This window comes from Choloepus didactylus, chromosome 17 (assembly GCF_015220235.1).
Source record: "Choloepus didactylus isolate mChoDid1 chromosome 17, mChoDid1.pri, whole genome shotgun sequence".
NCBI lineage: Eukaryota > Metazoa > Chordata > Mammalia > Pilosa > Megalonychidae > Choloepus > Choloepus didactylus.
This window is the reverse complement of record NC_051323.1, coordinates 29379025-29392135: the sequence shown is the minus strand read 5'-3', so window position 1 is coordinate 29392135 and position 13111 is coordinate 29379025. Positions and strand designations below refer to the sequence as shown.

The following is a 13111-nucleotide window of genomic DNA, read 5'->3' as shown; positions in this document are numbered from 1 at the left end:
AAGAAGAACAGATAAGCTATTTAACGTTATGGGGATGCCCAGAAATGACTATGGTCTGTTAATTTCTGATGGATATAGTAGGAACAAGTTCACAGAAATGTTGCTATATTATGTAACTTTCTTGGGGTAAAGTAGGAACATGTTGGAAGTTAAGCAGTTATCTTAGGTTAGTTGTCTTTTTCTTACCCCCTTGATATGGTCTCTTTGAAATGTTCTTTTATTGTATGTTTGTTTTCTTTTTAACTTTTTTTTTTCATACAGTTGATTTAAAAAAGAAGGGAAAGTTAAAAAAAAAAAAAAGAAAAACAAGGAAAAAAAAAGAAGATGTAATGCCCCCTTGAGGAGCCTGTGGAGAATGCAGGGGTATTCGCCTACCCCACCTCCATGGTTGCTAACATGACCACAGACATAGGGGACTGGTGGTTTGATGGGTTGAGCTCTCTACCATAAGTTTTACCCTTGGGAAGACGGTTGCTGCAAAGGAGAGGCTAGGCCTCCCTATATTTGTGCCTAAGAGTCTCCTCCTGAATGCCTCTTTGTTGCTCAGATGTGGCCCTCTCTCTCTGGCTAAGCCAACTTGAAAGGTGAAATCACTGCCCTCCCCCTTACGTGGGATCAGACACCCAGGGGAGTGAATCTCCCTGGCAACGTGGAATATGACTCCCGGGGAGGAATGTAGACCCGGCATCGTGGGACGGAGAACATCTTCTTGACCAAAAGGGGGATGTGAAAGGAAATAAAATAAGCTTCAGTGGCAGAGAGATTCCAAAAGGAGCCGAGAGGTCACTCTGGTGGGCACTCTTATGCACACTTTAGACAACCCTTTTTAGGTTCTAAAGAATTGGGGTAGCTGGTGGTGGATACCTGAAACTATCAAACTACAACCCAGAACCCATGAATCTCGAAGACAGTTGTATAAAAATGTAGCTTATGAGGGGTGACAATGGGATTGGGAAAGCCATAAGGACCAAACACCACTTTGTCTAGTTTATGGATGGATGTGTAGAAAAGTAGGGGAGGGAAACAGACAGACAAAGGTACCCAGTGTTCTTTTTTACTTCAATTGCTCTTTTTCACTCTAATTATTATTCTTGTTATTTTTGTGTGTGTGCTAATGAAGGTGTCAGGGATTGATTTAGGTGATGAATGTACAACTATGTAATGGTACTGTAAACAATCGAAAGTACAATTTGTTTTGTATGACTGCGTGGTATGTGAATATATCTCAATAAAACAAATTGTACTGTATGGATGTGTAGAAAAGTAGGGGAAGGAAACAAACAGACAAAGGTACCCAGTGTTCTTTTTTACTTCAATTGCTCTTTTTCACTCTAATTATTATTCTTCTTATTTTTGTGTGTGTGCTAATGAAGGGGTCAGGGATTGATTTAGGTGATGAATGTACAACTATGTAATGGTACTGTAAACAATCGGAAGTACAATTTGTTTTGTATGACTGCGTGGTATGTGAATATATCTCAATAAAATGATGATTAAAAAAAATTAATGATAAATCTATTGTTTTGGACATATAATACACAAAGATATAATTAATAACAAGTACAGAAAAAAGATGGAAACAATTATCACAGGGTTCAGAACAACATGGCTCAGCTCTGAAGGACAAATGAATAGATTTCATTTGGCAAAGGTACGTAAAGTCCTGAAGATTCTAGCTTAACCCAGAACATCCCTATGTACATCCCAAAATGGTTAATGGTTATAAATTCTCCACTTCAAATCTTTCATCCCAATGCCACTTGTTTAGAACATTTACCTGATGCTGCAAAATTTGTGTGAAAAGCATAAGAATAAAAGAGTGTTCAGAAAATCCAAAGATGGATTGAATTGACTGAGAACTCTTTCCATGTCCAGGAAATCAGCAGCAGCCACCTTCTGAGCTCATCTGTGAGGTAATGGGATAATGGGTTAGATTTCCAGAGCCCCCAGCAGAGCTTGTGGTCACATTTCGCTCCATAGCTCTCTACTTTGCTACAATTCTCTTTGCTTTTTCGCAGTGGAGCAGGGCTTATTAGCAAACAAAAAGTAGCTTTTAAGAAAAAGTTCATAAAAAATACATAACTTGAAAAAACTGATGGAAGTGGAAATTGGATATGAAGGAAGATGATGAAATCCAGGAGAGAATCCAGAAAGCTTTTAAGGTTTGAGAGCACAATGCACAGCATACTTGTTTGAAATGATGCTTACTGAAATGAATGGAGTACCAGAATTTGTTGTGGGAACTTCGTTCTTTCAAGCCTTTGGTGCCACATCCAGGACAGCTGCCATCTTAATTAGAAAATCAGTTTCTACAGAATGACTAACAGGTGAGAATGGTTGGATGGTTCTCTCCTGCAAGGATAACATAGTGATTAACTCCAAGCATGCCATCACAGAAGCCAGCTCTAAGAATTGAGCATTATAATGGAGACAAAAGAGCAAACGCAAAAGGTTTAGAGTTAGAGCCTATCCTAAAACCCAAGCACTAATACTTGCTACCTGTCAAATAGTAACTCAGTTTTTCTGAGCCTCAATACCGTCTTCTATAAAATAAGGTGTACCCACATGGCCATTGTGAGACTCAATAGAGTTAAAAATGCAGGTGGAAGTCCTTTTTGAACTCTTTTTCTCATTACAAAAATAATACATGTTCAAAGCAAGAAACTTTGAAAAAAAAAAAAAAAAGACAACGGAAAACATAAAAAAAGGTACCCATAATCTTTCCAACCAAGGAGATCAAATAGTATTTTATTATCTTTTTCAATCTTTTTAAAATATATTTTGCGTACATGAATACACAAACACGCATACCCTTCCTTTTAACCAAAAATAGCATCTTAACTATGCATATTGTTTTGTAGCCTGCATTTCCATTTAGCAATATATTGCGAAATATTTCAAATGTCATAGTGCTCTACCACATGATTACGAAAGCACCTTTAAAACTAAAGGGCCATTCAAGTAACAGTAGTTATTATTAAAACATGAATGAATGAATGAGCCCATCTCTTCCTCAACTCACACAAAACACTAAGCACTCAAAATATCCTCCTGTATCATTTTATTGACAATAATCTAAATAAAACTTAGGGTGAACAGATGTTTTGGTCTATCTTTTCTGGCATTTTCTATCTGATAATTATAAAGACAAGAGTTACAAATGAAATTATGTGCCAGCATGTTTTGCTTTAAGCACCTTTGATTTATTCTCTTCCAGTTTGCTTTGGCAATGATGCTTGGATTCTATTGAGAGATGCTTCATGTGCACCATGGTGCTGCCCATGAACATAATCTAAAAATAATTACTCAGTTGTTTGGATCCACTGCCCTTTTGCTTTCCATGGTCAAGTTCTCTTTACTCAAAAATAAATTGCAATTCTGATTGGAAATGGTACAAAAACATCATGAATGAGCAAATTAACTTGGTGTGTTTTGACCATTTTTTCCTATCTCACCTGACCTGGATTGAGATTTTGATGATTGAGTCATCGTTTTTACTCTCACTGTTCATGCATCTTAGGCAATCATTCACCTTTCCACAATCTTGATTTTCTCATCCATAAAATGCAAGAGTAGAATAGGTGGTCTTTAAACTTCTAAGACTTCTGGCCACATTTGGAGAGCAAGGTGTGCATTCTGATGGCTTGCCAGAGTTAACATGGGCAGATACGCACTGGCTCAGCTCAAACCAGTTGCCAAAATATTGAAACCCTCTTTATTGGTTGGTGAAGCCCAATCCTGCTGGAGCCCCTTCCCCATACCCACCCTTAGTCTCAAGTTCCCTGGTCCTTCCTCCTGGACCCCCAAGACTCTTCCATCATCCAGCAACCAAGGGGCCTCCAGCTGGGACCCATTCTGATTGGTTACAGCCCAAGGCCATACCAGTTTTTAAATATTTTGAGTATCACTCTGGTTATAAGGAACTCCTTTCAGCCACTCCACGATTCACAAGGGCTCGTAACAGAGGCTATTATCAATTGTGATGTGACTGAGTATGCTGGAGTTCACAAACTTGGGGACTATGTTTGAAATTTGGCCATTTTTACATGTAATGAGAGAAAATAAAGTGAAAATCTTAACTGAACTTTGTCTTATCCACAGAAGTATAATTGAAAGTAAATTTAATACATTTATTGCCTTTTTAAAACAAGTTTAGTTCTAGACTTCAAAATGTCAGGACAAATGAATGCATTCTTTCTTGAAACAGCTTTATTGAGATATAATTCACATACCATAAAATTCACCCATTTAAAGTGTACAATTCAATGGTTTTTAATATATTCACAGGGTTTTGCAACCCTTATCATAATCTAACTTTAGAGCATTTTCATCACCCCAAAAAGAAACCCCATACTTCTTAACAGTTACTCCTCTCTCCCCTCTTCCTCCGGCCCCTAGCAACTACTTAACTGTTTTCTTCCTTCATGGATTTCCCTATCTTGGACATTCATATAAATAGAATCATACCATAGGTGATCTTCTGTAACTGGCTTCTTTTACTTAACATAATGTTTTCAAGGTTATGAGTATATTCTTGATGTTTGAATCAAGTTGAAATCGGAAGCAATCCTGGGCAAAAGTTTGAAGAATATAATAATGTTTGGTTTGGGTATCCTCTGATCTCTTCTAGATCCAGCTTTTCCAGCCCCCACCCCACCCACCCCCAGCCTTCCTCTTCCCAAGCAGTTTCCAAATTCTGGTCTTATCTGCTCCCCCTACAGACATATCTCTTGTCAAATACCTCAATCTGTGGAGATCTGTTTTATCTAAAATACTATAAACTTACTGAAGCAGAAGAATAATGAGTGGTGGGGACTTAATAGGCTGCCCTCCCCAAGGGTAATTGCCTTTAGAGGATAATTCCTTAATAGCAATAATAGTTTCCATTTTGGAGCATTAACTAAGAGTTAGACTCTGCATTAATCACTTTTTATATCTCATTTTAGGTAATTCTTGATAACCAGGAAGATGGGATATGCATCAATATTTTCATTCCACAAAGGAGAAGATAAAGTTTCAGAGAAGTAAACTTCCCCAAGGCAACACATCTATGAAACAGAAGAACCAGGTGTGTTTGATTCCAAAGTCCATTTTCTTAATTACATTTATAGAGTCCAAGACACACATTTTTTACATTTTAATATCTTTGAAATTGGGATACCTCTTACCATTGGTGGCATCTTATAATTATAGTTGGCATTGATTTGTCTTTCTTCGGAGCACATAAAGAGCTGGTACATTTTACAGCTGATTATATCTTTGTTTTGATAACACATTTGACAATTGATTATATCAAATTGTTTTGATAAAAGATGGTACTAAGCAATATTGCCTCTCTAAAGAAATTAACCTTTGATAATGGATTTTAAGTCATTATGACAGAGGAGGAGGAGACAGATTTTGAGGGGAAATTCCCCCCTCAAGATAGCAATGTATCACATACTAGAGATGCCTATCTGCTTCTTCTGTGATGAAAGTGATTTGGTAAATGCTATCCTCATAAAGCCTTGATCACAAACACTGCTACTTGGAAATCTCTGTTTCTATAAAGAGCACTGATGGTCTTGGCAACAATCAGCTCAAGAGGTGTCAGAGTTAGTCAAACAAATGAATTTTAATTGAATTTAACTTTTAAAATATCATGAAACTTAGAGCATAATGACTATCAACTGAATGTTCCCACTCTGAAAAAGTTGAGGAATCATTGGCCCACAGCTAAGTGATAATAGAATATTAGATGCATATTTGGAATGCCTCATGTATTTCTGTATTTTCTTCTCACACTTTCTGCCCACAACATTTTTGAGAAGAAAATGAAAATGTTTTCATCCAAATAATTCCCCTCCCAATGTTTTGCTCTCTGTTTTCTAGCAGAGACATTCCAAGTGGAGGAACAGGCTCAGAGGCATTCACTCGTAGTTTAGTCAGGCTGCTGATCACCTCGTTCTTTGGAGTGCTCCTCTGGACTAAAGTCATAGGTTTTCCTACCCTATGTGGAGATTCGCCTAGTTAAGCTTGAGCTGGAGTCAGGACCTTCTTTTTCTATACCAATCCCAAACTAGAAACTTAAAAGGAGAGAGAGACACACACAGAAGGGAGGAAAGGCAGGGAAGAGGAGAGAGGAAGTCAGGAGGGGAGATGGGAGAAAGAGAGAGGAAATGAGATTGGGAGAGAGAAAAGAGAAGAGAGGAGGGACAGAGAAGGGAGAGGAAGGGGAGAGGAAGTGGGGAGAGGAGCAGGGAAGAGGGAGAAAGAAAGAGGAAGAGGGGAGAAAGAAGGAGAAGAGAGAGAAAAGGACCATCATTCACTTGCAATTATTTTTCTCATCCTTTCTTTCATTATCTGTAACAGCACCTGCAATTCATTCAACAGATACATTTTCAGCACCTCCTAAGTGCCAGGCATTATGCTGGAAACAGGTGATACAAAGGAGATGGAGAAGATCCATTTCCTACTCTCTTGCCACTTTCATTTATGACAAACAGTAATAAAATAATTGCGTAAATATATTACTATGAAACGGGAAGGAAAGAATGGAGGTCATGAGCCTAAAGAACAGGGGCACCCAAACTAGCCTGAGACTTCAGGGAAGTGTTTCCTAAGGAAGTGACTTGTTCAGTTGAAGCTGAAGGATGCAGAGGGGAAAGAGGAATCTGTGTAGACCAGGGAGTGGGAGGGACTGGTTGTGTTCAAGGAACCAGGTGAGGATGTTCTGAGAGCAACTGGAGGAATGGGTCAGAACTGCAGGGCCTTCCTAGGAGGCCACATTAAGGATTTCACTTTTTCCTGAAAACAAGTAGAAAGCCATTGAATGGTTCTAAATGGATTTGAGGGCAGGTTGGGGTGGGAAGAGGGGTGCCATGATCTGATGGTGTTTTTAAGAAGTGCCTCTGAATGCTGGCCGAAGACTGATTGGGAGATTGCTAATGATAAGGACAAAACTTGGATTCTTGTCCCACTTTTCCAGAAGCTGGATGACTGAAGCAACTCACTGACCTTATCTAGTTCTCAGTTTCCTAAGTTGCAAAATGAGCTTAATTATGTTTGTTGTATCTAGCTTTCAAGGTTATTGTGAGATTCACATAAAAAGATGGATAGAAAAGTGTTCCTAAGAAGCTCAGAGGAGGATGCAAATACAAAAATTAATTTAGGATGTCAAAGTGCTACCTAGTGAAGTTTTTGAGACAATAATTACAACAAACAGCTCTCACTTATTAAACCCTTATTATGCATTTAATCCTTACAATAACAATACCAGAAAGGTATTATTAGCCTCAATTTAGAACTGAGAAAACAGACTTAAGGAGGTTAAGTAAGTTACCCCAAAGTCACAGCTGCTAAATGCAAATCAGGATTCAAATCCAGGTGTGGCTGGCTCTTAAATCACATCTTCAACAACCTTGCTTTCATATTCAGTCTTTTTTCTCTTGATAACATTTATTATGAGAACCACAGAAAACTAAGTGCTTAAAATAAAATGTTAACTCATTCGCCCATACATTCTATGAATATGTCTTTTTTTTTTTTTCTTTTGTGTGTGGTTTTGTTTTGGTAAACTTTTTTTCTACTATAACTGACTTAGCTGGACAACAGAAATGATAGCAGGTAGATGAATATCAACAGGTAAGCAGGTCAAGCTTTTTCACTAGACTTGGAAGAGGCTAGAAAATATTTTTGCAGTCAAATATCTGGTTATTTCATTCAGTAATTTGTCAAACATTCTCTGTCTTGTCTACATGACACCAGATAAATTTGTCAACTTATAGAAACTGTTTTTCACTTGAATGTTTTGGTAAATATGCTGTCATAAATGTAAGGAGAATAGGACAAAGTCTATGCTTCCTATGAAAACTATACCTATAAATACCCACCATGGAATGGAATTGGACCTGGTTTTTGAGCTTCAGACTATTCACAGGCTTAAATTTATAGCAAAGGGTCAAATATCAGAAAATTCTAAGTTGCCATATGTTCCTGCTTCTTTACACCAAACTAAGCCAGTTTTGATGAAAAGAAAAATTTTATAATGTAGACTGTAGATGAAAGAGCAAACAGACCTCTTTTAATAACATGAGATTTAGGAATTAAACGTAGCCCAGGCAGAGGATCCTGTAGAAATTTCAAGTGATATTTTTTGATAGTTCACTAAAGGATGTTTTAAGCTTCGGTTTACATAGCATGCTACTTTATATAGTATACTTTATTCTTCAGATCCCTGCAAGAGGAGATATTGTATTGATATAGAGAATCATCTCTGCTTCCTTCCTATCTGGCCAAACGGGAAGGAAATAAACAAAAATAATGTCTAGCTTGTAGGAGAAGTAGGAAAGAAATTTTAAAAGAGTAAAGGCCAACATAAAAAAGAAATGCAAAGCAGTGAGTATTTTTAGTAGGACAACCTTATATTACGGGTCTCCCAAAAGATGAATACAAGTTGAAAATATATCTGAATGTTTTAACTGTGTTTTCTAAGAATTATTAATTTTATGGCCTTTGCATTTAAATTTTATAACTTTGAGCTTTAAAAGCTTTTAAAAAGCTACAGAAAAGCCGGGTTCTTGCCCTTGCACTACTTAACATTTGATTGGAAAGTCCAGACCTCTGAAAAGATTAGAGGGAAAAGCAATACAATGACAATGTTTCAGTGAGGAAGAAATGCCAGGGGTACAGAGGGAAAATAAACATGCATTTTTAATGCTGTTAAGAAAACTGCCTCCTAGAGAAGGCGGATTCTATTAAATGGGAAAGCCTCTTTAATGAGACAAGCGAGTTTGAGGGAAAAGTTGGAAAGAGGTGAATTGCAATGTTTAATAGAGGAAAATAATCTGAAGTTCTTCATTCAATCTAGCGGGTAGTGAATGAAAATAAAGAGAGGGAGAGAGGAGAGAAGCCAGCAGGATTGAAGGGCTGGGATTAGCCACGAAAGGCCATAATGTTGCTCACTGTGCCGTTTTGTAGTTGTCTGCATCCTCGTGACCCAAACTCTTATTTCCCTTCCCCTTCCCAGTATGCTGTCTACAGTAGCTTCTACTCTTTTCAAGAATGCTTTGTGCAGTGGGGTAGTTTTTCGTGACTATGAAACAACGGCCTGAGTTTCACATGGACCTTATGAAAATCTTACACTACCATGGACCGTGGCATTTTACCCAGATCGCAGGGGAAACGAGGCCTCGGCTAACGCCCAGTTTACACAAATAAAGGACAGGGTCAACAAAGGTGTTTTGTTTTTGTGTCTGTGTGCTGGGGAGTGGTTAGAGAAGAGAAATTTTAATCCAAATCTTGTAGGAAATGGTGCTTTTTGGTTGTGATGCCGGACAACTCCCAAGAGTTCTCGGAGAGGTCGAAACTTAACCAGGGACTGACGCTGTAAGAATTCTTGACTCAATTGCAGGAAAGAATTCAAAGACTAGTCAGAGTAGACAACCGAAAAATCTAAGCACTAGACTGTGTATACAGCCCAAAAACTTAATGTATAGCAAAAGTACATACTCCTTGCCGGACAGCACTGTGTCCCTTCCAGTAAGGAGAAGCGCTGACCAGACCTGGGATTCTTGTGTTTTAAGGACTTGGAGAGGCCACGCCCCTTTTGGTTATGTTAATGAGGGATTGAAGAGCTGCACCTTTCATTGGTTCTTTTCAGTGCCGACCTGGGTGAGGACTAGGCGAACGGGCCAAAAGGAACTTCTTATGGGTCTTACGGTCACCTCCCACTCTCTCTTTCCCTCTGTGCCTCAGTTGCAGGATCGCAGGTGAGCGTTTTAGGAAGACACCGAGCTTGAAGGAGGCCATTTGTATATACAAACACATGCTCTCCTGCACAATGTATGAAGGAGAATATTTTGGCTACAGCTGGAGGATTACAGCTAGAGAATCACTGCTTTAAGATTCCATTCTTCTTTCCTTGAAAGAATAGTCTTTAATTTCTCTTGAAGTTGCTAATGGTTCAATCAGAGGCAAGGCCCCAGAACAACGGCTTCCAACTTGTTTTTAACAACAGAATCTTACCGTAAAACAAAATCTTACCCTAAAGTGCAAAATGTAAACAGATAAAAACTGGTTAGGAGGGTGATAAGTGGCCTTTTCCTTTTGTAATTCTTTATGCCCATCCCACAGAATTCTCGGGGCTCCACAGAGTATAGCCTGCAAACCATGCCCTAGAACAAGAGAAGCAGACTGTCCCGTTGGTCTCCATTCTTGATTAAAATAAGCTGACCTTGCTAGGAGAAATTCCATTTAGAAGTTTGTGCCAGAAAATTAAAAGGGTCGATAATATCTAGTGTTGGCAAAGGAATGGGGAAGTGGGTACTCTCCGAACACGGGTGGTGAGAATAAAAATTGGTGCAGCCTTTTTGAAGACAATTCATTAAAATTTTGAATGCACAAGGCTGCATTCCACTTCTAGAAATTTATGCTCTAGAAATACTTATATATCTGCACAAAAGCATGTATACAAGCATTTCCATTATTTATAAGACTGTAAGATCAGAAACAAAGAGGGGAATGGTTAAATATATTATACTGCTTTCATATAATGGAATATTAAAGTCATTAAAATGACAAAGGGAGATCTATAGGTATTGATATGGAAGGATGTCCCTAATACATTGTAAAATGAAAACAAAGCTGCAAAAGAATATATGTAATTTGATAAAAATTTTAAACACATAAAACCCACATTCTTCGAAAGCTATGTAAATACTTAAAATTGCACAGAAAAATAAAAAAAATCCCTCTAGAAATAAATGGTTAATTTCAGGGATTAGGATGAACCTCTGAGAAGGAATTGGGGTGTATGAGGTAAGGGGGACATGTACTTTTTATTCTATAGACATTTGCGTTGTTCAAATTTTTTTCTACAGAAGACATGCATTAATTTTATAATTTAAAAAACAATGAGAAAGATAAAAGTAGCACCATAAAATATTTTGCCTGTTTTCGAGGACTGGTAAATTTCCTCTCTTCTACCAACAAAATCCAAATAACCCACTCTATTTCCCTTTTTGCCCTGGCTGCCGGGAAATCCAGAGATAACTTTGAAGCATGAGCCTAGCAATGACATTAATCTTCAGACCTAGAATATTTACTTTCCCCTTTCCTTTGGTCTCATTTTTCTATTTCCAGTTAACGAACTTTTTTTTTTTTAAGCTTCCTGTGTTCTGTTTTCAAAAGAGATATAAATAGGTCATAAAGAAACAAACTCTGAACACTTCACTCTGATAGGCCACAGTGCCCTGCAGTATCAAACCCTCCAGGGTCAAGGGTGGGCTGGATTTAATTTATTATTTATTCTTCCTACTTGGACTATTCTTACATAGGATTTGAGGTGTCCAAGAACAAGAACTTTACTCTTGCAACTCTACTTTGGGATTTCACAGAACTTCTTCTCTACTCCAAATTTAAGAACTGCAAGACAGGCAGGGACCTCACGTGGCAAGTCATATCTTCATCCTGTAGATGGTGGGAAACCATTGAAGGTTTCTAAGCAAAGGAGTAATTGGATCTGAACCATGCTTGAAAAATAACTGAAGAAGGAGAAAGTCTATTTGCCAGGGGAAAAGTAGAGATCCTCATTAAATACCTGTAAGGTGGCTGGATAATTGATGGCTAAATAACCAAGGTAATTTCGAAGTCTCTATGTATTGGGAGGGGGTGTTCACTATTTGTCTTATTTGTCTGTAATGCCTGGTTGGATCATTTGATCTGAGCATGGGCTAGTTAGGCCCATACCATAGGTGCAGTTTGATTGAAAAAAGGAAAAAAAAAAACACAGAAATCTGGTTTCACAAACTACAATTTTAAATCCTGCAAGGCATTCAGTTCTCCCAGGTACCTTGCCTTGGCAGGGGGCATCTTTATTTATGGAGAGAAGGTCTTAGTCTCTTCTCCAAGGGTGATGAAGACACATCTGCCTCACCTTGGGGAAGGCCACGAAGCCTTGGCAAAAGACACTGGCTTGGGGTCAGGCCTGGCTCAAAGTTTGATTCTGTGAATTATTAACCGTGTGACCTTGAGCAACTTTGAGAGCCAGTTCCTTCATTTGTAAAAGAGGAGGCAAAATATCCACTTCGAGGGTGGGAGGATAAAATAAGGGAAGGCATGTTAACCCCAAGGACCAGGGGTGACTTTTATTTTTCTATGTTATTTTTTAATATTCCACTTTGTACCTCCCAAAAGATTTAGGGATGCAGATGCTGTTTATTAATGCAAGTAGCCTGGGGCGTCTGCGTTAGGCCCTTTGTACATTAAATAAACATCTTGCAGAATTAATCGCTGCTCTGCATTTTCCCTTTAGATCTGGGAGTGAGGGTCACGCGGAGGAATAACCTTCTACCTCGCGACCCCCAACTCGAAAAAAGCGGAGCGGGTCCCAGCAGCACCGCCCCCCCCCCCGCCCCCAGCCAGGGAACCCACCCTCGAAGGCTACGGAGTGGGTGGCCTCTCTGCGCGTGCGTGGCTCCTGGCCCCTGGGATGACTTTGTGGGTAACCCGAGGGCGATCCCTAGGGGCGGATCCCCAGCCACCGCTCCAGCTACGCTGACTCTGAGGGTTCGGCCCACGTCCTCTGTCCTTGCACAGCCCAGGCTGCTCCTTGGCTGGACATGGCAGGACGCTTCTCACGCAGGAGGGAAAAAATCTCCGGGTTCTAGTGAAAAATCTTGTCCTCGTGTGTGGGTAGTACAGTCGCTATCTGCCGGTAGTTCTCCTAAGGGGTAGGGTCCGTCCTTCGGCTCATCCTTGCTCCCCCAGCGGCCGAAACGGCGGGAGGTGGGGCCGTAGCTCCTGGGGCGACCCCAAGCCGTGGGAGGCTGTTTCCGGGGTCGCGTGTCTAGGGCTTCTGCTGCGTGATGCATCTGCGCTGCTACTCGCTCCCGGGGCCGTTGGAATAGCAGGAGGGGACAGACGGGGGACACTGCCTTGACACCCCCCACCCCATCCCCATTCCCACCTGCATTGTAACCCACAATTCCATACCCAGGTGTCCTGCTAAAATCCAGTCTTCCAGGAGCTCCATGGTGCTTCCCGGTTTTTTTTAATTTGCTGCACGTGTGGGGGTGCCGGGGAAGAGGATGACTGCAGCAAAATCAGAGTACTTTTGTAGGACAGAGCTTAT

The 13111-nt window shown here is 39.7% G+C and overlaps 1 protein-coding gene across 1 annotated transcript in view; it reads left to right on the top strand.

Annotated features, from left to right (window-relative positions):
* Nucleotides 1–13111, top strand: part of EHBP1 (EH domain binding protein 1) — an 870491-nt gene that overhangs the window by 324773 nt on the left and 532607 nt on the right. The window contains exon 3 of the mRNA XM_037807056.1: nucleotides 4947–5068. The gene's annotated coding sequence lies outside the window, so the exon portion shown is untranslated. The remainder of the gene's footprint in view (nucleotides 1–4946; nucleotides 5069–13111) is intronic.